This window comes from Salvelinus alpinus, chromosome 10 (genome assembly GCF_045679555.1).
Source record: "Salvelinus alpinus chromosome 10, SLU_Salpinus.1, whole genome shotgun sequence".
Taxonomy (NCBI): domain Eukaryota; kingdom Metazoa; phylum Chordata; class Actinopteri; order Salmoniformes; family Salmonidae; genus Salvelinus; species Salvelinus alpinus.
The window spans coordinates 64921359-64945738 of NC_092095.1; the positions used below are offsets into that span (position 1 = coordinate 64921359).

A 24380-nucleotide genomic window follows, 5' to 3' on the forward strand; every position below is an offset into this window, starting at 1 on the left:
TACCTGACTAGACCTCTCATCACATCCCTCACTGTCTCTCTGTTATCTCCCTGTATGTTACCTGACTAGACCTGTCATCACATCCCTCACTGTCTCGCTGTTATCTCCCTGTATGTTACCTGACTAGACCTCTCATCACATCCCTCACTGTCTCTCTGTTATCTCCCTGTATGTTACCTGACTAGACATCTCATCACATCCCTCACTGTCTCTCTGTTATCTCCCTGTATGTTACCTGACTAGACCTCTCATCACATCCCTCACTGTCTCTCTGTTATCTCCCTGTATGTTACCTGACTAGACCTATCATCACATCCCTCACTGTCTCTGTTATCTCCCTGTATGTTACCGGACTAGACATCTCATCACATCCCTCACTGTATCTCTGTTATCTCCCTGTATGTTACCTGACTAGACCTCTCATCACATCCCTCACTGTCTCTCTGTTATCTCCCTGTATGTTACCTGACTAGACCTCTCATCACATCCCTCACTGTATCTCTGTTATCTCCCTGTATGTTACCTGACTAGACCTCTCATCACATCCCTCACTGTCTCTCTGGTATCTCCCTGTATGTTACCTGACTAGACCTATCATCACATCCCTCACTGTATCTCTGTTATCTCCCTGTATGTCACCTGACTAGACCTATCACCACATCCCTCGCTGTCTCTCTGTTATCTCCCTGTATGTCACCTGACTAGACCTCTCATCACATCCCTCACTGTCTCTCTGTTATCTCACTGTATGTTACCTGACTAGACCTATCATCACATCCCTCACTGTATCTCTGTTATCTCCCTGTATGTTACCTGACTAGACATATCATCACATCCCCCACTGTCTCTGTTATCTCCCTGTATGTTACCTGACTTGACCTATCATCACATCCCTCACTGTATCTCTGTTATCTCCCTGTATGTTACCTGACTAGACCTCTCATCACATCCCTCACTGTCTCTCTGTTATCTCCCTGTATGTTACCTGACTAGACCTATCATCACATCCCTCACTGTATCTCTGTTATCTCCCTGTATGTCACCTGACTAGACCTATCATCACATCCCTCGCTGTCTCTCTGTTATCTCCCTGTATGTCACCTGACTAGACCTCTCATCACATCCCTCACTGTCTCTCTGTTATCTCACTGTATGTTACCTGACTCGACCTATCATCACATCCCTCACTGTATCTCTGTTATCTCCCTGTATGTTACCTGACTAGACCTCTCATCACATCCCTCACGGACTCTCTGTTATCTCCCTGTATGTTACCTGACTAGACCTATCATCACATCCCTCACTGTATCTCTGTTATCTCCCTGTATGTTACCTGACTAGACCTATCATCACATCCCCCACTGTCTCTGTTATCTCCCTGTATGTTACCTGACTTGACCTATCATCACATCCCTCACTGTATCTCTGTTATCTCCCTGTATGTTACCTGACTAGACCTCTCATCACATCCCTCACTGTCTCTCTGTTATCTCCCTGCATGTTACCTGACTAGACATCTCAACATATCCCTCACTGTCTCTCTGTTATCTCCCTGTATGTCACCTGACTAGACCTCTCATCACATCCCTCACTGTCTCTCTGTTATCTCACTGTATGTCACCTGACTAGACATCTCATCACATCCCTCACTGTATCTCTGTTATCTCCCTGTATGTCACCTGACTAGACATCTCATCACATCCCTCACTGTATCTCTGTTATCTCCCTGTATGTCACCTGAGTAGACCTCTCATCACATCCCCCACTGTCTCTGTTATCTCCCTGTATGTCACCAGACTAGACCTTTCATCACATCCCTCACTGTCTCTCTGTTTTCTTGCTGTATGTTACCTGACTAGACCTCTCATCACATCCCTCGCTGTCTCTCTGTTATCTCCCTGTATGTCACCTGACTAGACCTCTCATCACATCCCTCACTGTCTCTCTGTTATCTCCCTGTATGTTACCTGACTCAACCTATCATCACATCCCTCACTGTATCTCTGTTATCTCCCTGTATGTTACCTGACTAGACCTCTCATCACATCCCTCACTGTCTCTCTGTTATCTCCCTGTATGTTACCTGACTAGACATCTCATCACATCCCTCGCTGTCTCGCTGTTATCTCCCTGTATGTTACCTGACTAGACCTCTCATCACATCCCTCACCGTCTCTGTTATCTCCCTGTATGTTACCTGACTAGACATCTCATCACATCCCTCACTGTATCTCTGTTATCTCCCTGTATGTTACCGGACTAGACATCTCATCACATCCCTCACTGTATCTCTGTTATCTCCCTGTATGTTACCTGACTAGACATCTCATCACATCCCTCACTGTATCTCTGTTATCTCCCTGTATGTTACCTGACTAGACCTCTCATCACATCCCTCACTGTCTCTCTGTTATCTCCCTGTATGTTACCTGACTAGACCTCTCATCACATCCCTCACCGTCTCTGTTATCTCCCTGTATGTTACCTGACTAGACCTCTCATCACATCCCTCACTGTCTCTCTGTTATCTCCCTGTATGTTACCTGACTAGACCTGTCATCACATCCCTCACTGTATCTCTGTTATCTCCCTGTATGTTACCTGACTAGACCTCTCATCACATCCCTCACTGTCTCTCTGTTATCTCCCTGTATGTTACCTGACTAGACCTCTCATCACATCCCTCACTGTATCTCTGTTATCTCCCTGTATGTTACCTGACTAGACCTCTCATCACATCCCTCACTGTCTCTCTGTTATCTCCCTGTATGTTACCTGACTAGACCTATCATCACATCCCTCACTGTATCTCTGTTATCTCCCTGTATGTCACCTGACTAGACCTATCATCACATCCCTCGCTGTCTCTCTGTTATCTCCCTGTATGTCACCTGACTAGACCTCTCATCACATCCCTCACTGTCTCTCTGTTATCTCACTGTATGTTACCTGACTCGACCTATCATCACATCCCTCACTGTATCTCTGTTATCTCCCTGTATGTTACCTGACTAGACCTCTCATCACATCCCTCACGGACTCTCTGTTATCTCCCTGTATGTTACCTGACTAGACCTATCATCACATCCCTCACTGTATCTCTGTTATCTCCCTGTATGTTACCTGACTAGACCTATCATCACATCCCCCACTGTCTCTGTTATCTCCCTGTATGTTACCTGACTTGACCTATCATCACATCCCTCACTGTATCTCTGTTATCTCCCTGTATGTTACCTGACTAGACCTCTCATCACATCCCTCACTGTCTCTCTGTTATCTCCCTGCATGTTACCTGACTAGACATCTCAACACATCCCTCACTGTCTCTCTGTTATCTCCCTGTATGTCACCTGACTAGACCTCTCATCACATCCCTCACTGTCTCTCTGTTATCTCACTGTATGTCACCTGACTAGACATCTCATCACATCCCTCACTGTATCTCTGTTATCTCCCTGTATGTCACCTGACTAGACATCTCATCACATCCCTCACTGTATCTCTGTTATCTCCCTGTATGTCACCTGAGTAGACCTCTCATCACATCCCCCACTGTCTCTGTTATCTCCCTGTATGTCACCAGACTAGACCTTTCATCACATCCCTCACTGTCTCTCTGTTTTCTTGCTGTATGTTACCTGACTAGACCTCTCATCACATCCCTCGCTGTCTCTCTGTTATCTCCCTGTATGTCACCTGACTAGACCTCTCATCACATCCCTCACTGTCTCTCTGTTATCTCCCTGTATGTTACCTGACTCAACCTATCATCACATCCCTCACTGTATCTCTGTTATCTCCCTGTATGTTACCTGACTAGACCTCTCATCACATCCCTCACTGTCTCTCTGTTATCTCCCTGTATGTTACCTGACTAGACCTATCATCACATCCCTCACTGTATCTCTGTTATCTCCCTGTATGTTACCTGACTAGACCTATCATCACATCCCCCACTGTCTCTGTTATCTCCCTGTATGTTACCTGACTTGACCTATCATCACATCCCTCACTGTATCTTTTTTATCTCCCTGTATGTCACCTGACTAGACCTCTCATCACATCCCCCACTGTCTCTGTTATCTCCCTGTATGTTACCTGACTTGACCTATCATCACATCCCTCACTGTATCTTTTTTATCTCCCTGTATGTTACCTGACTAGACCTATCATCACATCCCCCACTGTCTCTGTTATCTCCCTGTATGTTACCTGACTTGACCTATCATCACATCCCTCACTGTATCTTTTTTATCTCCCTGTATGTCACCTGACTAGACCTCTCATCACATCCCTCACTGTATCTCTGTTATCTCCCTGTATGTCACCTGACTAGACCTCTCATCACATCCCTCACTGTATCTCTGTTATCTCCCTGTATGTCACCTGACTAGACCTCTCATCACATCCCTCACTGTATCTCTGTTATCTCCCTGTATGTCACCAGACTAGACCTCTCATCACATCCCTCACTGTCTCTCTGTTTTCTTGCTGTATGTTACCTGACTAGACCTCTCATCACATCCCTCACTGTCTCTCTGTTTTCTTGCTGTATGTTACCTGACTAGACCTCTCATCACATCCCTCACTGTCTCTCTGTTTTCTCCCCATTTCTCTCTGAAAAAAGAGAGATCTCTTCTCCAACCTCTCTTTGTCTCCTGATATGTTGTTGCTGTACCCTGAAGACCTGCTTCTCTAGCCATGCCTCGTCAGTTCGGTCTGGGCTAACATCATCTGACTCCCCCCTCCCCGTCCCCCTGTCCATGCCCACCCCCCATTACACCACAAAAACACTCAAACAAGCAGTGGGAGAAAGAGGGATAGTGCCTAACTGTCGAACAGTCTAATACCTCACATTCCATTAGGTAGCTGGCGGAAAATCTCTTTTCATCCCTTTGTACTGTGAGATGAGATGATATCAGACACACATAGAAAGGACGATCATAACCAGAAAATAGGCTTTGGCTGGAGATCTTCCTGTCATCTCTGTTACTGTCATATCTGCTATAGTGCATTTTTTCCCGTATAAGCCTTAGTAAACAGTGCAGGCAGTATGCAGGCCAGGGGACATGGTCAGACTGGGCTAGTTCTCCCTGGTTCTCCCTGGTTGGAACATACAGGGCCCGGCTATCATATGCCAGCAGATACAGTGCACAGAGTGAGGGATAGGAGAGAGAGAGAGAGAGAGAGAGAGAGAGAGAGAGAGAGAGAGAGAGAGAGAGAGAGAGAGAGAGAGAGAGAGAGAGAGAGCGAGAGAAAGATTGATGGCTGGATGAAGGTGGTTTGCTTTTGGGTGAGGCAGGACAGGACGCCTCGGGGGCTTTCTGAGTTCTACTCAGGTCAGTAGGCATCATAAGCTCCCTCCCTCCCTCCGTCTCTCTCTCCCTCCCCTCTATAGGCTCTCTATTTCCCACCCTCTTCTCCCACTACTTCTCTCCCACCCTTCTCTCTCTCTCTGTCAGTCTCTCCCCCTCTCCAACCCTTCTCTTCCGTCTCTCTCTGTCTCTCAGCCCCCTCTTGCCCTCCCTCTCTCCCTCCCTTGTATCACTCTTTTCACCATCCTCTTCTCCCACTACTCTCTCCCACCCTTCTCTCTTCCGTCTCTCTTTCAATTAAATTCTCCCTCTCTCTCACCCTCCTCTCTCCCTCTCCCCCTCCCTCCCTACCTCTTTCATAAGCCCTGTCCCCTTCCTGCTCCTCTACTGGGGCAATCTTCATGCCTCCCTGAGTTCTGTTCATCAGAATGTCAGCCGCCATTTAGGAGACGGAATTCCTGCTAGTGCCAGCCAATCACAGTAGCTCAGATCAACCTGCCCCTGTAATCCTTGTGGTTTGTGAGGACACCGTCTTGTGGGGACGGAGTGGTCATACAAGGACATACTGTACATAGGTCCTTACATCAACCCTGGGTAGCTATAGTTTCAGGGTGTGCAGATGTGTAGGTTGTCACGAACGTTGTTCTGGAGGCAGCTCTGCTAGTGGTCACTAGCTGGCACAGACATAAAGTCATAACATCTGATTTTAAACCTAACCCTAACCACACTGCTAACTCTAATGCCTAACCCTAACCTTATATTAAGACCAAAAAGCACATATACAGTGGGGAGAACAAGTATTTGATACACTGCCGATTTTGCAGGTTTTCCTACTTACAAAGCATGTAGAGGTCTGTAATTTTTATCATAGGTACACTTCAACTGTGAGAGACGGAATCTAAAACAAAAATCCAGAAAATCACATTGTATGATTTTTAAGTAATTAATTTGCATTTTATTGCATGACATAAGTATTTGATCACCTACCAACCAGTAAGAATTCCGGCTCTCACAGACCTGTTAGTTTTTCTTTAAGAAGCCCTCCTGTTCTCCACTCATTACCTGTATTAACTGCACCTGTTTGAACTCGTTACCTGTATAAAAGACACCTGTCCACAACCTCAATCAAACAGACTCCAACCTCTCCACAATGGCCAAGACCAGAGAGCTGTGTAAGGACATCAGGGATAAAATTGTAAACCTGCACAAGGCTGGGATGGGCTACAGGACAATAGGCAAGCAGCTTGGTGAGAAGGCAACAACTGTTGGCGCAATTATTAGAAAATGGAAGAAGTTCAAGATGATGGTCAATCACCCTCGGTCTGGGGCTCCATGCAAGATCTCACCTCGTGGGGCATCAATGATCATGAGGAAGGTGAGGGATCAGCCAGAACTACACGGCAGGACCTGGTCAATGACCTGAAGAGAGCTGGGACCACAGTCTCAAAGAAAACCATTAGTAACACACTACGCCGTCATGGATTAAAATCCTGCAGCGCACGCAAGGTCCCCCTGCTCAAGCCAGCGCATGTCCAGGCCCGTCTGAAGTTTGCCAATGACCATCTGGATGATCCAGAGGAGGAATGGGAGAAGGTCATGTGGTCTGTTGAGACAAAAATAGAGCTTTTTGGTCTAAACTTCACTCTTCATGTTTGGAGGAAGAAGAAGGATGAGTACAACCCCAAGATCACCATCCCAACCGTGAAGCATGGAGGTGGAAACATCATTCTTTTGGGATGGTTTTCTGCAAAGGGGACAGGACGACTGCACCGTATTGAGGGGGGGATGGATGGGGCCATGTATCGCGAGATCTTGGCCAACAACCTCCTTCCCTCAGTAAGAGCATTGAAGATGGGTCGTGGCTGGGTCTTCCAGCATGACAACGACCCGAAACACACAACCAGGGCAACTAAGGAGTGGCTCCGTAAGAAGCATCTCAAGGTCCTGGAGTGGCCTAGCCAGTCTCCAGACCTGAACCCAATAGAAAATCTTTGGAGGGAGCTGAAAGTCCATATTGCCCAGCGACAGCCCCGAAACCTGAAGGATCTGGAGAAGGTCTGTATGGAGGAGTGGGCCAAAATCCCTGCTGCAGTGTGTGCAAACCTGGTCAAGAACTACAGGAAACGTATGATCTCTGTAATTGCAAACAAAGGTTTCTGTACCAAATATTAAGTTCTGCTTTTCTGATGTATCAAATACTTATGTCATGCAATAAAATGCAAATTAATTACTTAAAAATCATACAATGTGATTTTCTGGATTTTTGTTTTAGATTCCGTCTCTCACAGTTGAAGTGTACCTATGATAAAAATTACAGACCTCTACATGCTTTGTAAGTAGAAAAACCTGCAAAATCGGCAGTGTATCAAATACTTGTTCTCCCCACTGTATGTTTTCATGAATTTTTACAATCTAGCCAATTTAGACTTTCCAGCTGGCCCATCTAGTGGAAATGGCTCAGTTCTGCCTCCAGGGCTAGACTCATGACAATAAATGTCAACCTGCTGCAGATATTCGCCTTTGTCAAGGTTTAGGGATAATACCATCTCATACATGTATGGTGACTCAGCAGAGACAGCAGGCAAGGCAGAATGGTAGTAGAATACAAGCACAGTGAAGTGTGAATGAACTGAATTCAGCAAGGACGTCTTCAGTGAGGTGAAACATTCAGGACGCTACTGTACACGTCAGACAATCATCAATCATATCTGTATACACAGTGCCTTCAGAAAGCATTCATACCTCTTTACTTATTCCACATTTTGTTGTGTTACAGTCTGAATTCAAAATGAATTAAACAAAAAAATGTATCTCGCAATACACACATACCCCATTATGACAAAGTGAAAATGTTTTTGAGAATTTTTTGCACATGTATTGAAAACGAAATACAGAAAAATCTAATTTACATAAGTATTCACACACCCCTTGGCAGTGATTACAGCTGTGAGTCTTTCTGGGAAATCTCCAAGAGCTTTCCTCACCTGGTATGTGCAACATTTGCCCATTATTATTTTCAAATTTATTCAAGCTCTGTCAAATTGGTTGTTGATCATTGCTAGAAAACCATTTTCAGGTCATGAAATTGATTTTCAAGTAGATTTAGGTAAAAACTGTAACTCCAGTGTAGATTTGGCCTTGTGTTCTAGGTTATTGTCCTGCTGAAAGGTGAATTAATCTCCCAGTGTGTCACGACTTCCACCGAAGTCGGTTCCTCTCCTTGTTCGGGCGGCGTTCGGCGTCACCGGTCTTCTAGCCATCGTCGATCCACTTTTCATTTTCCATTTGTTTTGTCTTGTTTTCCTACACACCTGGTTCTCATTTCCCTCATTAAGTGTTGTGTATTTAACCCTCTGTTCCCCCCATGTCTTTGTGTGGAATTGTTTGTTGTAAGTGCTTGTGCACAGGGTATTACACCAGGGTATTACAGCAGGGTATTACAGCAGGGTATTACAGCAGGGTATTAACCAGGGTATTAACCAGGGTATTACAGCAGGGTATTAACCAGGGTATTAGAGCAGGGTATTAGAGCAGGGTATTAGAGCAGGGTATTACAGCAGGGTATTACAGCAGGCTATTAACCAGGGTATTGCGATACTCTTTAAACCAGGGTCATATTCAGAAAGGCACATCGTAGCAAAACGTTATGTGCTCTGATTGGATAAGTTCAGGTTCTAGAGCTCCACCTCATTGTTTCAATACATTTTGTCCCTATTGAACACGGCCTGATGTCAGCACAAGGTGAATGTAGAGAATTTCTAATGTTCCCTGCTGTTGCTGCATTGCAGAGCTCTGTCTCCAGCTGCAGCCAGTTAGTCAAACAGCCAGTCAGGTCAGACAGCCAGTCCAGTGAGCCAGTCAGGTTAGACAGTCAGCCAGTCAGCCAGCCAGCCAGTCAGGTCAGTCAGGTCAGCCAGCCATGTCAGACAGCCAGTCAGCCAGTCAGCCAGTCAGTCAGCCAGGTCAGACATGCCTTTCAACCAAACAAAGACATTAGTGCAGCAGTCTACTGTAGGACCTTGCATAACAACAGCAAGAAAGTGACAGCCTGAGTCACTAGCCATTACAGTCATTAGGCCTGCAGGACAGTTACTTACAGTTATTGCCCCCTCAACTGAGTGTGTGTGTGTGTGTGTGTGTGTGTGTGTGTGTGTGTGTGTGTGTGTGTGTGTGTGTGTGTGTGTGTGTGTGTGTGTGTGTGTGTGTGTGTGTGTGTGTGTGTGTGTAAGTGTGTAAATGGCCAGGTATGACCAGGTGGTGTCTACTCCATGGGTCAGTCAGACATACATGACATGACCAGAGGCCATTACAGTCCCACTAATGGACGTCAGGCTAAGTGACATCAACAACTCAATAATACCCTGTTGCTGGTCAGTGTTGAAGGGAATAAAGACAGTCATGGCCTCTCTGGTTGGACTGTTACTTAACTCTGATTGGTCAAGTTGGACTGTTACTTAACTTTGATTGGTCAGGTTGGTTTGTTTCTAAGTTCTGATTGGTCAGGACAGGAGCAGATCAGTTATAGTGCTGTTGGGCTGTCAGGCTAATAACCTACACTGGGATTTGAACATGTTTTCTGTTGGCTGGGGGGTTACTGGTGAGAGAACAGGTTTATACTGTCCACACTCACAGGCAAATCACACAATTGCTGTCAATAACCTTCTGGCCATGAGAAACACACTGCTGCTAACATTGCAACATTGAGTAAGTGCCAGTAAATGTCTACAACGTGTCAAATAAACCTTCATGGATCCTCAACAAGTGAAATGGAATGGAGATTGAGAAGCAACAGGACAGATTATGACTGGATCTGCTAGTATAAGGAATATATCCTACATCCTCTAACACATCCATGTTATCAAGGACTCAATTACCCACAATACCCCTTTACCCTCATTGTAAATGGTATTATACACACAATTACCCTCTGTCCCTTTCTAAACCCTGGTAACTACAGTACTGGTAGGCCTGAGCAGAGCCACTTAACCATTACTACTGAGGTCTGACGACTCATGGAAGAGCATTCTGGGAAGGTTGGAACACTCCTGCTGCTCTATAGAATGAACTCTGATTCCAGTAATGATGAGTCATGGAAGAGCATTCTGGGAAGGTTGGAACACTCCTGCTGCTCTATAGAATGAACTCTGATTCCAGTAATGATGAGTCATAATTACGTGTTCCAGAAATAATTGTTTAATAATTGAATGTGTTTTCTGACTAGACGTCTCAATAAATGTTTTACTCTGAAGAGGTACTCATGAGACAGTAAGCAGAGATATAAACAACATGAACATACAAAAGAAATAGATGTTTTATTGTCACATACACCAGATAGGAACAGTGAAATATGTTGTTTTACAGGGTCAGCCATAGTAGTACAGCACCCCTGGAGTAAATTAGGGTTAAGAGCCTTGCTCAAGGGCACATCGACAGATTTACAGGGTAACTGGAGTGAACTATGGGGCTATAGTATGGACAGACATTATCTACGGCTACATATGCAATCAGTGTTCTCTGTGTTTAGTCAAATAAACATACAGATGTAGGATCTTAATTTGATCACTCTTTTGTTAATGAGAATTTTTCTGCACAGCAGGAAATGCAACGTTGTAGTATATTCAAGGTTTAAAAAGGCTTTTAAAGTTTGTGATTTCCACCTTAAAATGTCAGACTTGATTTGCCCTAACGAAAAATGTATCAACCCCTACGAAAAAAAGTCCATTAATTATAATCCACCAAATAATTCACATTTCCTGTTGCTGCAGGATTATTTTCCTGCTGTAGTAAACTGGCTCAAATGAAGATCCTACATCTGTACCATCATTTCAGCTAAAGCTCTCTCAAACAAGTGTTTGTTTTCTCTGGTCTTACCTGATGAGTTGCTGATGGACTGAACCACTTCTGAACACGATGGTAGGAATCAGAGGACTGATGAGGAAAACCTCCTGGTTACACCTATAGGGAGAGAGAGAATTAAGAATGCTAGAACAGAGAACAGTCATAACACACACACACACACACACACACACACACACACACACACACACACACACACACACACACACACACACACACACACACACACACACACACACACACACACACACACACACACACACACACACACACACACACACACACACACACACACACACACACTAAATCATGTCCGTGGTTAAGTGGCTGTCATGTTTTGTCTTTGATCATCATGTCTTGTCCCTGTGCTTCCCTCTGCTGGTCTTATTAGGTTCTTTCCCTCTTTCTATCCCTCTCTCTCCTCCTCCCTCTCTCCCTCTCCCGCTCTCTCTCTCTATCGTTCCGTTCCTGCTCCCAGCTGTTTCTCATTCTCCTAACGACCTCATTTACTCTTTCACACCTGTCCCCTATTTTGCCCTCTGATTAGAGTCCCTATTTCTCCCTCTGTTTTCCGCTTCTGTCCTTGTCGGATTCTTGTTTGATGTTTGCTGTTCTGTGTCCTTGTTCCGCCCTGTCGTGTTTTTGCCTTCTTCAGATGCTGCGTGTGAGCAGGTGTCTATGTCAGCTACGGCCTGTGCCTTCCTGAAGCGACCTGCAGTCTGTGGTCGCGTCTCCAGTCGTTCCTCTCTACTGACGAGAGGATTTCAGTTTCCTGTTTTGGATTTACCTTTGATAGTATCCAGGAGAATCATTGTTTGTTTAAGACTGGAATAAAGACTCTGTTTCTATTACGTCGCTTTTGGGTCCTCATTCACCAGCATAACAGTGGCTAGATACTGTACCAGACTGACAGTATGTACTGAATAAGAGGGTAGTCTACTCAAACACAATGGTTGGATTAATGTTCCTGGCAGACTTAGAGGACTACAGGTGGAGGAGTTAAGCTGATCAGTGTTTTCCCTGAAGCACGCTACTTAAACTGCAGTGTGGAGCAGTGGGCCAAGGCTGGAGGCTTTCATGTAGAAACCTCCTAGTTTGACTAAGAGTGTTTGTGAGTGATCCTATCTACTCTGTCTAGGAGTAATAAGCCAGACTGTATTAAGCATCCCAGTCTCTATAGCAGACTTCTATGGGTTGTACAATGGGACAGAGGGGCACCACAATTACTACAAGTCCTCACATTATCCACCAGTGACGAGGGGGCCCATGTGAGCACATCCAGCACAGATAAGAACAATGGGTTTGTTTGGCCCCAGCGACAGACAGACAGTCTGGTTCTTAGGCTGGGAGCCTCTTCGGGGAGCTGGTTCTACATTCATCACCCCAGCACAGTCAGGGGCCCCTGGCAGGACCAAGTGCAACATGGCCATTCACACTGACCATCACAGCTACAGGGGAGAGGGGGAAGACAGGAAGAGGGGAGAAGGGGACGAGTGGAAGGGGAGAAGGGTGACACAACCAACCCAACCAGGCCTGGGGATGTAGCCTTGTTTTTTGCCAGAAATCCCCAGCAACATGTAAAAGTGAGTTTCTAGGTTTCTAAAGATTGTCCGTATTCACACAGGGGATCAGGAGAGAGGAGGGGAGGAGAGAGTTTGGGAAGGAGTTTGCGGAGAGAGGAGAGAGAGAGGGGGAGGGAGAGAGGAGGGAGAGAGGAGGGAGAGAGGGGGGTAAAGAGAGATGGGGAAGGAGAGAGGGATGGGGAAGGAGAGTGAGAGAGGGGGAAGGAGAGCGAGGGGGAAGGAGAGAGGAGAGAAAGAGAAAGGGGAGAAGAGAGGGAGAAACAGAGAGAGAGAGGGAACAAAAGAGAGATTGGGGAAGGAGAGAGAGATGTGAAGGAGGAGAGAGGGGGATGAGGGAGGACCGAGAGAGAGAGAGAGAGAGAGATGGGGCTGAGGGAAGAGAGCGTTGGGGAAGGAGATAGAAAGAGGGGGTGAGGGAGGACAGAGAGAGAGAGAGAGAGAGAGATGGGGCTGAGGGAAGAGAGCGTTGGGGAAGGAGATAGAAAGAGGGGGTGAGGGAGGACAGAGAGAGAGAGAGAGAGAGAGAGAGAGAGAGAGAGAGAGAGAGAGAGAGAGATGGGGCTGAGGGAAGAGAGCATTGGGGAAGGAGATAGAAAGAGGGGGTGAGGGAGGACCGAGAGAGAGAGAGAGAGAGAGAGAGATGGGGCTGAGGGAAGAGAGCGTTGGGGAAGGAGATAGAAAGAGGGGGTGAGGGAGGACCGAGAGAGAGAGAGAGAGAGACAGAGACAGAGACAGAGACAGAGACAGAGACAGAGAAAGAGACAGAGAGAGAGAGAGAGAGAGAGAGAGAGAGAGAGAGAGAGAGAGAGAGAGAGAGAGAGAGATAGAGACAGAGACAGAGAGAGAGAGAGAGAGAGAGAGAGAGAGAGAGAGAGGCTATGTGCACACTGCCCACAAAATGAGGTGGAAACTGAGCTGCACTTCCTAACCTCCTGCCCAATGTATGACCATATTAGAGAGACATATTTCCCTCAGATTACACAGATCCACAAAGAATTTGAAAACAAATCCAATTTTGATAAACTCCCATATCTACTGGGAGAAATTCCACAGTGTGCCATCACAGCAGCAAGATTTGTGACCTGTTGCCACAAGAAAAGGGCAACCAGTGAAGAACAAACACCATTGTAAATACAACCCATATTTATGCTTATTTATTTTAACTTGTGTGCGTTATCCATTTGTACATTGTTACAACACTGTATATATATAATATAACATTTGTAATGTCTTTATTGTTTTGAAACTTCTGTATGTGTAATGTTTACTGTTAATTTGTATTGTTTATTTCACTTTTGTATAATATCTACCTCACTTGCTTTGGCAATGTTAACACATGTTTCCCATGCCAATAAAGCCCCTTGAATTGAATTGAATTGAATTGAGAGAGAGAGAGAGAGAGAGAGAGAGAGAGAGAGAGAGAGAGAGAGAGAGAGAGAGAGAGAGAGAGAGGGTGTTGAGGGAGGAGAGAGGAGAGGGAAGGTAAGATGAGGTCACACAGAAAGCAGTAGTGGAGCTTGGCTAAAAGAGAGGGAGGGAGGGAGGGAGGGATGGAGGCAGGCAGGCAGGTAGGCGGGGGAATGCAGGGAAGGCAGAAAGAACTGTGATGGGAGGGAGGGAGAGCTTGAGGGAGAGCTTGAGGGATTGTGAGGGAAGGGGAATGGAAAGGGGGAGAGAGAGAGATTTGGGGACATCTGCTCAGAGCAGCCATGACAATCAGAGATCACAGGAGCAGACAGACAAAGTCCCCTTCACCGAATGCACCACAGCCAGCCTGGTTCAGGGATGGCGTGAAAGGTTCCAGGCTCACAGCAACAGCAGCCATTGTTTTGGCACAGAGAGAGTCAGTCAGGTACAACAGTAGTTGTCAGTGAGCCTTGTCTTGGTCTGTTGCTAAGTGTTAGATCTCTAAGATTAGAAAACACAAGCAGACAGATGGTTGTAGGGACATGCTCCCTCGCTGCACATATTTTGCTCTAGACTGGTATCAACTAGTCCAGCCTCACCATCATCCTCTCCATCTGTTGTCATTGAGTAGTGATTTGCACTAACCGATATGCTTGATCATTTATATGAATGAGAAAACACAGCAATAAAACATATTAGTTTAAGTGTTTACATTTTGTCATTTATCAGACTGTCACGATCGTTTGTTGAAATGGACCAAGGCGCAGCGTGCGTAGAGTGCCACATGTTTATTTAAATTAAACTCACAAAAACAATAAAGAGTAACGAAACGTGAAGCAAAATGCAGTGCTCAAAGGCACTACACAAAAACAAGATCCCACAAACAACGGGTTGGGAAAGGCTGCCTAAATATGATCCCCAATCAGAGACAACGATAGACAGCTGCCTCTGATTGGGAACCATACCAGGCCAACAAAGATAGAAGAAAACATAGATTGCCCACCCTAGTCACACCCTGACCTAACCAAATAGAGAAGTAAAAGGATCTAAGGTCAGGGCGTGACACAGACGCTCTTATCCAGAGCCACTTACAGTACTGTAGGTAGTGAGTGCAGACATTTTCATACTGGTCCCCCATGGGAATCGAACCCACAACCCTGGTGTTGCATGTGCTATGCTCTACCAACGGTTTTACAGCAATACACATATTAGTTTAGGATTTCTAGCCTTTGCAGAAGAATGATTGAGTGAGATCTGTCTGACGTGTCCAGACTAGGTGTGTGTTGCCCCAGACCTGGAGGTACAGTAACTCATTTAGGAGATCTACTCAGAGAGACATTCTGTCTGAAGTGTCCAGACTAGGTGTGTGTTGCCACAGACCTGGAGGTACAGTAACTCATTTAGGAGATCTACTCAGAGAGACATTCTGTCCTTAACTTAACCTTCGCCCACATCCCTCATCTATAATTCAGCCAGCCCCCTCCAGACTCCAGCTTCCCGCAGGCACACACACAAGAATGCACACGCACGCACACACACACACCCTGGTGTATGTTTAATTAATCAAACCACCAGTCAGAGTGAAATCAACTGGGGATTGGATGAGGAGAGGAGAGTGATGTGGTTGAAAAACCACTGCAGAGGGGTGATAATGTTGTGTCCATGTCTGTCCATTAGGGGGTGATAATGATGTGTCCATGTCTGTCCATTAGGGGGTGATAATGATGTGTCCATGTCTGTCCATTAGGGGGTGATAATGATGTGTCCATGTCTGTCCATTAGGGGGTGATAATGATGTGTCCATGTCTGTCCATTAGGGGGTGATAATGATGTGTCCATGTCTGTCCATTAGGGGGTGATAATGATGTGTCCATGTCTGTCCATTAGGGGGTGATAATGATGTGTCCATGTCTGTCCATTAGGGGGTGATAATGATGTGTCCATGTCTGTCCATTAGGGGGTGATAATGATGTGTCCATGTCTGTCCATTAGGGGGTGATAATGATGTGTCCATGTCTGTCCATTAGGGGGTGATAATGATGTGCCCATGTCTGTCCATTAGGGGGTGATAATGATGTGCCATGTCTGTCCATTAGGGGGTGATAATGATGTGTCCATGTCTGTCCATTAGGGGGTGATAATGATGTGTCCATGTCTGTCCATTAGGGGGTGATAATGATGTGTCCATGTCTGTCCATTAGGGGGTGATAATGATGTGTCCATGTCTGTCCATTAGGGGGTGATAATGGTGTGTCCATGTCTGTCCATTAGGGGATGATAATGATGTGTCCATGTCTGTCCATTAGGGGGTGATAATGATGTGCCCATGTCTGTCCATTAGGGGGTGATAATGATGTGTCCATGTCTGTCCATTAGGGGGTGATAATGATGTGTCCATGTCTGTCCATTAGGGGGTGATAATGATGTGCCATGTCTGTCCATTAGGGGGTGATAATGATGTGCCATGTCTGTCCATTAGGGGGTGATAATGATGTGTCCATGTCTGTCCATTAGGGGGTGATAATGATGTGCCATGTCTGTCCATTAGGGGGTGATAATGATGTGTCCATGTCTGTCCATTAGGGGGTGATAATGATGTGTCCATGTCTGTCCATTAGGGGGTGATAATGATGTGTCCATGTCTGTCCATAAGAATTGAACTGCATTGATCCACTGTTGCCTTTGAAGTTGCCTTTGAACTCAATCAAATTCAATAAAATGTATTTATAAAGCCCGTTTTACATCAGCCGCTGTCACAAAGTGCTGTACAGAAACCCAGCCTAAAACCCAGGCAGGAACCTAGGAAGAAACCTTGAGAGGAACCAGGCCTCTTCTGGATGTGCCAGGTGGAGATTATAACAGAACATGGACAAGAACATGGACAACTCTGTTGGAGCAGTCCGTCTGTCTGTCTTCATAATATGAAGCTGTCATCTGTCTGTCTACATAATATAGAGCTGTCATCTGTCTGTCTACATAATATGGAGCTGTCATCTGTCTGTCTACATAATATGGAGCTGTCATCTGTCTGTCTACATAATATGGAGCTGTCATCTGTCTGTCTACATAATATGGAGCTGTCATCTGTCTGTCTACATAATATGGAGCTGTCTGTCTGTCTACATAATATGGAGCTGTCATCTGTCTGTCTACATAATATGAAGCTGTCATCTGTCTGTCTACATAATATGGAGCTGTCATCTGTCTGTCTACATAATATGGAGCTGTCATCTGTCTGTCTACATAATATAGAGCTGTCATCTGTCTGTCTACATAATATGGAGCTGTCTGTCTGTCTACATAATATGGAGCTGTCTGTCTGTCTACATATTACGGAGCTGTCTGTCTGTCTCTACTATGGAGCTGTCCGTCTGTCTGTCTACATACTACGGAGCTGTCTGTCTGTCTTTACTATGGAGCTGTCCGTCTGTCTGTCTCTACTATGGAGCTGTCTGTCTGTCTATTTCTACTATGGAGCTGTCCGTCTGTCTGTCTCTACTATGGAGCTGTCTGTCTGTCTGTCTCTACTATGGAGCTGTCTGTCTGTCTGTCTACATAACATGGAGCCGTCAGTCTGTTTCTACTATGGAGCTTTCGGTCTGTCTCTACTATGGACTACAAAAATAGAGTACTGTAAACTACAAAGAAGCTCCATTGGGAATGAGCTGATTGATGTTCTACTACCATGGCCCTTGGCCAATATGGTCAACACTATAGCTAACACATTTAAGATGGTCAAGTCAACAGCTGGACATACTGTAGTTACAGCTACACATCTATAGGAGACCTACACCAGTAGATCTCTACAGTAGCTATATGTAACGATCGTCTAATTCCTCCTCCTCGGATGAGGAGGAGGAGTAAGGGTCGGACCAAAATGCAGAGGTGAAGGTAGACATAATGATTTATTAACAGAACCGAAAAACACGAAGAACACTTGATAAATTACAAAACAACAAAACGACGTAGACAGACCTGAACTTGAGCACTTACATAGACACGAAGAACGCACAAACAGGAACAGACTACATAAACGAACGACAAAACGAAACAGTCCCGTGTGGTAAACATACAGACACAGGAGACAACCACCCACAACAAACAATGTGAAACAACCTACCTTAATATGGTTCTCAATCAGAGGAGACGTAAAACACCTGCCTCTAATTGAGAACCATATCAGGCAACCCATTAACCAACATAGAAACACATAACATAGAATGCCCACCCCAACTCACGCCCTGACCAACTAAACACATACAAAAATAAGAGAAAACAGGTCAGGAACGTGACACTATATTAATCTACAGGAGACCTATACCAGTAGATCCCTACAGTAGCTACATTCATCTACAGGAGACCTATACCAGTAGATCCCTTAGAGATCAGATCTACTGTTTGTAATGAGTCTACTGGGGCTCAGTCATGAATCATAACGAGGCACGAAGCAGAGATAAACACACACAAGCATGCAGACGCACACCGTGCACAGAATGTAGGAACGCACACCGCCCCTACACTCCCCACACATCTCCCCCCACCCCCCCCCCCCCCTACACTCCCCACACACCTCCCCCCCAGCCCCCCACACTCCCCACACACTCCCCAGACTCCTGTCTCTTCTCCTTAGCCCACTCCTTGTCTTATAAATCAACAGCCTTCTATCCTCTCCTCCCCTTCTTCCCTCTCTCCCAATCCTCCCTCTATCGTCAGGAGAGTGCCTGGTGGGACGTATCTGAGTGGTGATGGATTGAAACGTAATCGTTCTGACAGGCAGCTCACAGGCCACTTGTAAAGGCACTGTATAAGCACGCAAGCGACCCACTGCCCACACACGGACACAGAGACAGGCAAGCATGCACGCGTACATGCATGCACACACACGACGTGTGCACACATGCACACACACAACAACAACCAACACACACACACGACGTGTGCACACATGCACACACACAACAACAACCAACACACACACACACACACACACACACACACAGTACTAGCAGGTACATACACTGTACTAGCAGGTACATACACTGTACAGGGCCTGGTGGCAGCTCTACTTCAGAGAGTGGCAAGGTGTGAGAGGCCAGGTGTGAGTGGCCAGGTGTGAGAGGCCAGGTGTGAGAGGCCAGGTGTGAGTGGCCAGGTATGAGTGGCCAGGTGTGAGTGGCCAGGTGTGAGAGGCCAGGTATGAGTGGCCAGGTGTGAGTGGCCAGGTGTGAGAGGCCAGGTGTGAGTGGCCAGGTGTGAGTGGCCAGGTGTGAGAGGCCAGGTGTGAGTGGCCAGGTGTGAGTGGCCAGGTGTGAGAGGCCAGGTATGAGAGGCCAGGTGTGAGTGGCCAGGTATGAGAGGCCAGGTGTGAGTGGCCAGGTATGAGTGGCCAGGTGTGAGTGGCCAGGTGTGAGAGGCCAGGTGTGAGAGGCCAGGTGTGAGAGGCCAGGTATGAGTGGCCAGGTGTGAGTGGCCAGGTGTGAGAGGCCAGGTGTGAGAGGCCAGGTATGAGTGGCCAGGTGTGAGTGGCCAGGTGTGAGAGGCCAGGTGTGAGTGGCCAGGTGTGAGTGGCCAGGTGTGAGAGGCCAGGTGTGAGTGGCCAGGTGTGAGTGGCCAGGTGTGAGAGGCCAGGTATGAGAGGCCAGGTGTGAGTGGCCAGGTGTGAGTGGCCAGGTGTGAGATGTACAGACAGTCCAATAACAGCCTCAATATCACCTACTTCAACAGCAACATTTACAGTGAGACAAATTGTCTGCAACAAAAGATTCAGTACAGAAATAATGTATAGCACCTTATATTCCACATGATGTCTTCCCGTACTCATCGACTGTGTAACACGCCGTATCATTAGATCACATACTATATTGGTGGAAGTCATGGCACAGAACACATATTGATTGTATTTCAATGGACCGTTGGCATCACAAAATATATTTCCATGAATGGACAATAAAGTTTGGCATCCATACAGGCCATTTCTGCGACATGCTTCATGTTGTCTGTTGGATAAGTCCATGTTTTGAAACACAGAAGCACTGGTACATGAACATAACAATCGTCCTCTATCCCAGCTCTTACAGCACGAACACTCCCTGGCATGGCAACAGTTAGTAATGAACCACCAACACAGAGCCCGCCCTGCTGCCAAGCTGTGACCTTCCTCCAAGGGCATGGGTTGGCACCATGCCCCCCGTCTGGGTGAGAACACCCTGCTGGCATAGGGAGAGGGACACAGAGGGGCAATGCCCTGTTAGCAGAGCCTGGGTGAGATAGAGACGGAGGGAGGGAGGGAGGGAAAGTGACACAGGGATTTGTTTGTGTCCCAAAATGGGTGCGGGGGGACACAGATGTCCCCTTCTACGTCCCCCCGACCCTCTACTGCGTTCGCGTGTCAGCGTCTGTTTGTTCCCAGGAAAGAAAGGCTGCCTCAGAGCATACCAGAGAGATAGAGAGAGAGAGAGAGATGAGGGGACTGTGGATGTGACAGATGTCCTACCCTGGTGGCTCTGCATGTACCACTGGGGAGGGTGTGTGGTGAGTGAAGGGAAGGAGGGAGTGTGTCTGTGTGGGTGTGTGTATCGAATAGATGCAGTCACAAAATGACACACTCACAGACACACACAGACACATACACAGACACATACACAGACACACACAGACACACACAGACACACACAGATACACACACAGACTAGTTCTGAGCGATTAGTGCTTTTTGAGGTCGGTTCGACTTGGGTTTTGATAATTGTTTCACCATTAAATGCACTATGCATTATGTGGGTTGAATGCTGTAACAACACAGCGCATAAACATTGAATTAAAGTCCCATGATGGTCGTGACTGACCATTACTGTGCATCACTTATTAACCATCATTTATTCACTTTACTTCAATGAAATATCTCAGTTGTTGTGTATATTACATTAGTTTAATTTGATGACTATATTATTTCATCTCATCTCTACAGAACTGCTGCCTATGCAGTCTGACAAAAATCACTATTTTAGAGGTTCTTCAAAGTACATAAGGCATACTTTTATGACTGCTGAATACCAACTATCAATCAGTCAGACCATGTATTTTCAGGAGGAGATACCTCGTGAAGAAACTGCTCTCTCCTTCTCCAACGCACATTCTTCTGTCTCTCTTACGTAGCAGGCGTAAAACACAGGCCGTGTTGAGAGGATCAAAACCGTAACGCATCATGGGTAAATGATGACCGACTGATTGATCTACAAATAATAATGGATAGTTATTTATGACGCAAGGGGATTTGTAGATCAGTGGTTGCCTGCACTGTCGGCTGCAATGTCCAACAAGCCCACAGACCGGACAAGTAGGTATGCAATGGATTTTGTAGTTAATTACCATGTTTTCGGCGTTAAACTATGTAGAATCTTGGCTTGTTGGAAACTACAACTCCCTACTACATCGCACAGTTCGGGTTTGATCAGATGTATCTGTAGAGTAACTGCACAACGTGCACATTAAGCTCAAACCACCCAAATAAAAAATTATAGTTTTGGTTATTCGCTCAACACACACACACACACACACACACACACACACAGGGGCCCATGCAGCATTACATCATCCTCCTGTGCGTCAAAAACTCCTGCAACTGTTTGCTGCTGTATGTGATAGTGGGAAACAGTGGGTTATGTCACAGGCTTTCGTAGACAGCCAAAGATGGGGGACAATATGAGAGATGTGTTGTGTGGTCTGTGTAAATCCCTCAGAACCACCGACAAGCATGAAGCATCCTCCCACTCTGAGACGGCTCAACATACCTACACATCTCTTTCACTCACTATTCAGTGTTTTGTCTAAAGGCTCAACAATTGAGGGAAAATGTCATCAACTTGTGTGAGCCTCCTATCTCCTGAAACACACACAGCGCGAGGAGAGTCGTTGTCCTAGCGCTTGAATAATCAATGCCGTCTAGACACTGAGCGTCACTACATCTCTCTGAGAGGAAAAACAGGACACCTAACACACAGCTGCAGAGACCGCTCTCACACTCACTACTTTCACTGCATATCAGTTATGTCAGAAACAATCACTGCTGGCTGTAATATATAGATCCGGTTCTTGGAAGATAACAAAAGGGAGATACTGTATGTCTGGTCCAGAAAACATTCTGCTTATTAGGGATTCTGATTGTTAACCTCTTAACTGACATATCCAGCAATAAGAGAGAATGAGGGGAGAAAGAAGAGAGGGAGAGAGAGAGGGGGAGAGGGGGAGAGAGAGAGGGGGAGGGAGAGAGAGAGAGAGAGAGAGAGAGAGAGAGAGAGAGGAGAGACAGGAAGAGGGGGAGGAGAGAGAGAGAAAGAGAGAGAGAGAGAGAGAGAAAAAGATAGAGAGAACGAGAGAGAGAGAGAGAACGAGAAAGAGAAAAATAGAGAAAAAGAGAAGGAGAGGCAGAGAGAGAGGAGAGACAGGAAGAGGGGGGAGAGCGAGAGAGAAAAAGAGAGAGAGAACGAGAGAGAGAAAAAGAAAGAGAGAGAACGAGAGAACGAGAGAGAGAGAACGAGAGAGAGAGAGAACGAGAGAGAGAGAACGAGAGAGAGAGAGAGAGAGAGAGAGAACGAGAGAGAGAAAAAGAGGGGGAGAGGCAGAGAGAGAGAGAGAGAGAGACAGGAAGAGGGGGGGGAGAAAGAGAGAGAGAGAAAAAGAGAGAGAAAGAGAGAGAGAGAGAACGAGAGAGAGAGAGAGAGAGAGAAAGAGAGAGAGAGAACGAGAGAGAGAGAGAACGAGAGAGAGAGAGAGAGAGAGAACGAGAGAGAACGAAAGAGAGAGAGAGAGAACGAGAAAGAGAGAGAGATGCTAGCAGCATAGCAATGAGCCGGCAGTTTTTCGGCAGCCTGCTAGCCTGTATCCACAGACAATAAAGTGACACCCTGCATTTGTGTCTCGTCACTCTAGTCGGCGTCTAGTCACGGGCAGAATACACAGACACAGACTCTTTGACCTGTTGGAGCTCGGAGCTTCAGATTATCACTGTACCCTGCATTTACATCTGCAACCTTGTGCATGTGACTAATAAACTCTCTACATCTCTACATCTACACAGACACACACACATACACACCTTACCTGGCAAGATGGGGCAGCTATCTTTCTGCGATTTTGTCTGCAATGATTTGGGTAAGGGAGGAGGCTTGGAGTCCTGCAGAGAGAGAGGAAAGAGAGAGTCAGTCAGAAATTCAGTGGTAGGTGAGAGACACGACTCTGAGAGAGAATATCCACCGGTAGGAGAGAACACACACACTCCCTCACACACGCACCAGCACACAGCCTCTGAAGTGTGGGCTCGCACTCCCCCTCACACACACACACACACCCTGAGCCGCTAACAAGCCGGAGTATGATGCTGCATCAGAGAGGAGGAAAGGAGAAAAGAGGGGGTTGGGTTGGGAGGAGTCTCTCCATGGCTGAAATTGTGTGTGTGTGTGTGTGTGTGTGATATGTCAGTGAAAGATTGAGGCTGAGGGGAAAAAGGGAAACTGCATTTCCAAAGGCCACAGGGTTCGTTTCATCTCCACAGCCCAAAAATGTGTGTGTATGTGTCCATAAAAGTGCACCTGATTGTGTGTGTGTGTGTGTATGTGTGTGTGCGCGCATGTCCTTACAAGTGTGCACTAATGTGTGTGTGTATGTGTAGAAGTGTGTGTAGTTATGTGTGTATTGAGTAGGGGTGCAGGGCTTACCCAATGCCTCATGCTGAATAATTTTTCTGTCCCTGTGCTAATTTGTAGGCAGGGCTGACAGCGGCAGAGAGACAAAGAACTACACTGCAGAACCACACAGACAGAAAGAGACAGAGGACTGTGGAATCACACAGACAGAGAGAGAGCGAGAGGACTGTGGAATCACAGACAGAGAGAGACCGAGAGGACTGTGGAATCCCACAGACAGAGAGAGAAAAAGAGGACTGTGGAATCCCACAGACAGAGAGAGAAAGAGAGGACTGTGGAATCCCACAGACAGAGAGAGAAAAAGGGGACTCTGGAATCACACAGATAGAGAAAGAAAGAGAGGACTGTGGAACCACACAGACAGAGAGAGAAAGAGAGGACTGTAGAATCACACAGACAGAGAGAGAAAGAGAGGACTGTGGAATCACACAGGCAGAGAGAGAAAGAGAGGACTGTAGAATCACACATACAGAGAGAGAAAGAGAGGACTGTAGAATCACACAGACAGAGAGAGAAAG

General features: G+C 46.3%; 1 protein-coding gene across 9 annotated transcripts in view; it reads right to left on the minus strand.

Moving 5' to 3' along the window:
* Positions 1–24380, minus strand: part of LOC139532644 (microtubule-associated protein 2-like) — a 105815-nt gene that overhangs the window by 44482 nt on the left and 36953 nt on the right. For 5 of the 9 annotated variants that reach the window (XM_071330544.1, XM_071330543.1, XM_071330541.1 and 2 more), the window contains exons 1-2: positions 23261–23524; positions 11190–11273 (exon numbers count right to left, since the gene is read on the minus strand). The gene's annotated coding sequence lies outside the window, so the exon portion shown is untranslated. Of the gene's footprint in view, positions 1–11189; positions 11274–23260; positions 23526–24380 lie in introns of those variants that run through there. The other 4 variants (XM_071330536.1, XM_071330542.1, XM_071330539.1 and 1 more) reach the window with 2 other exon arrangements.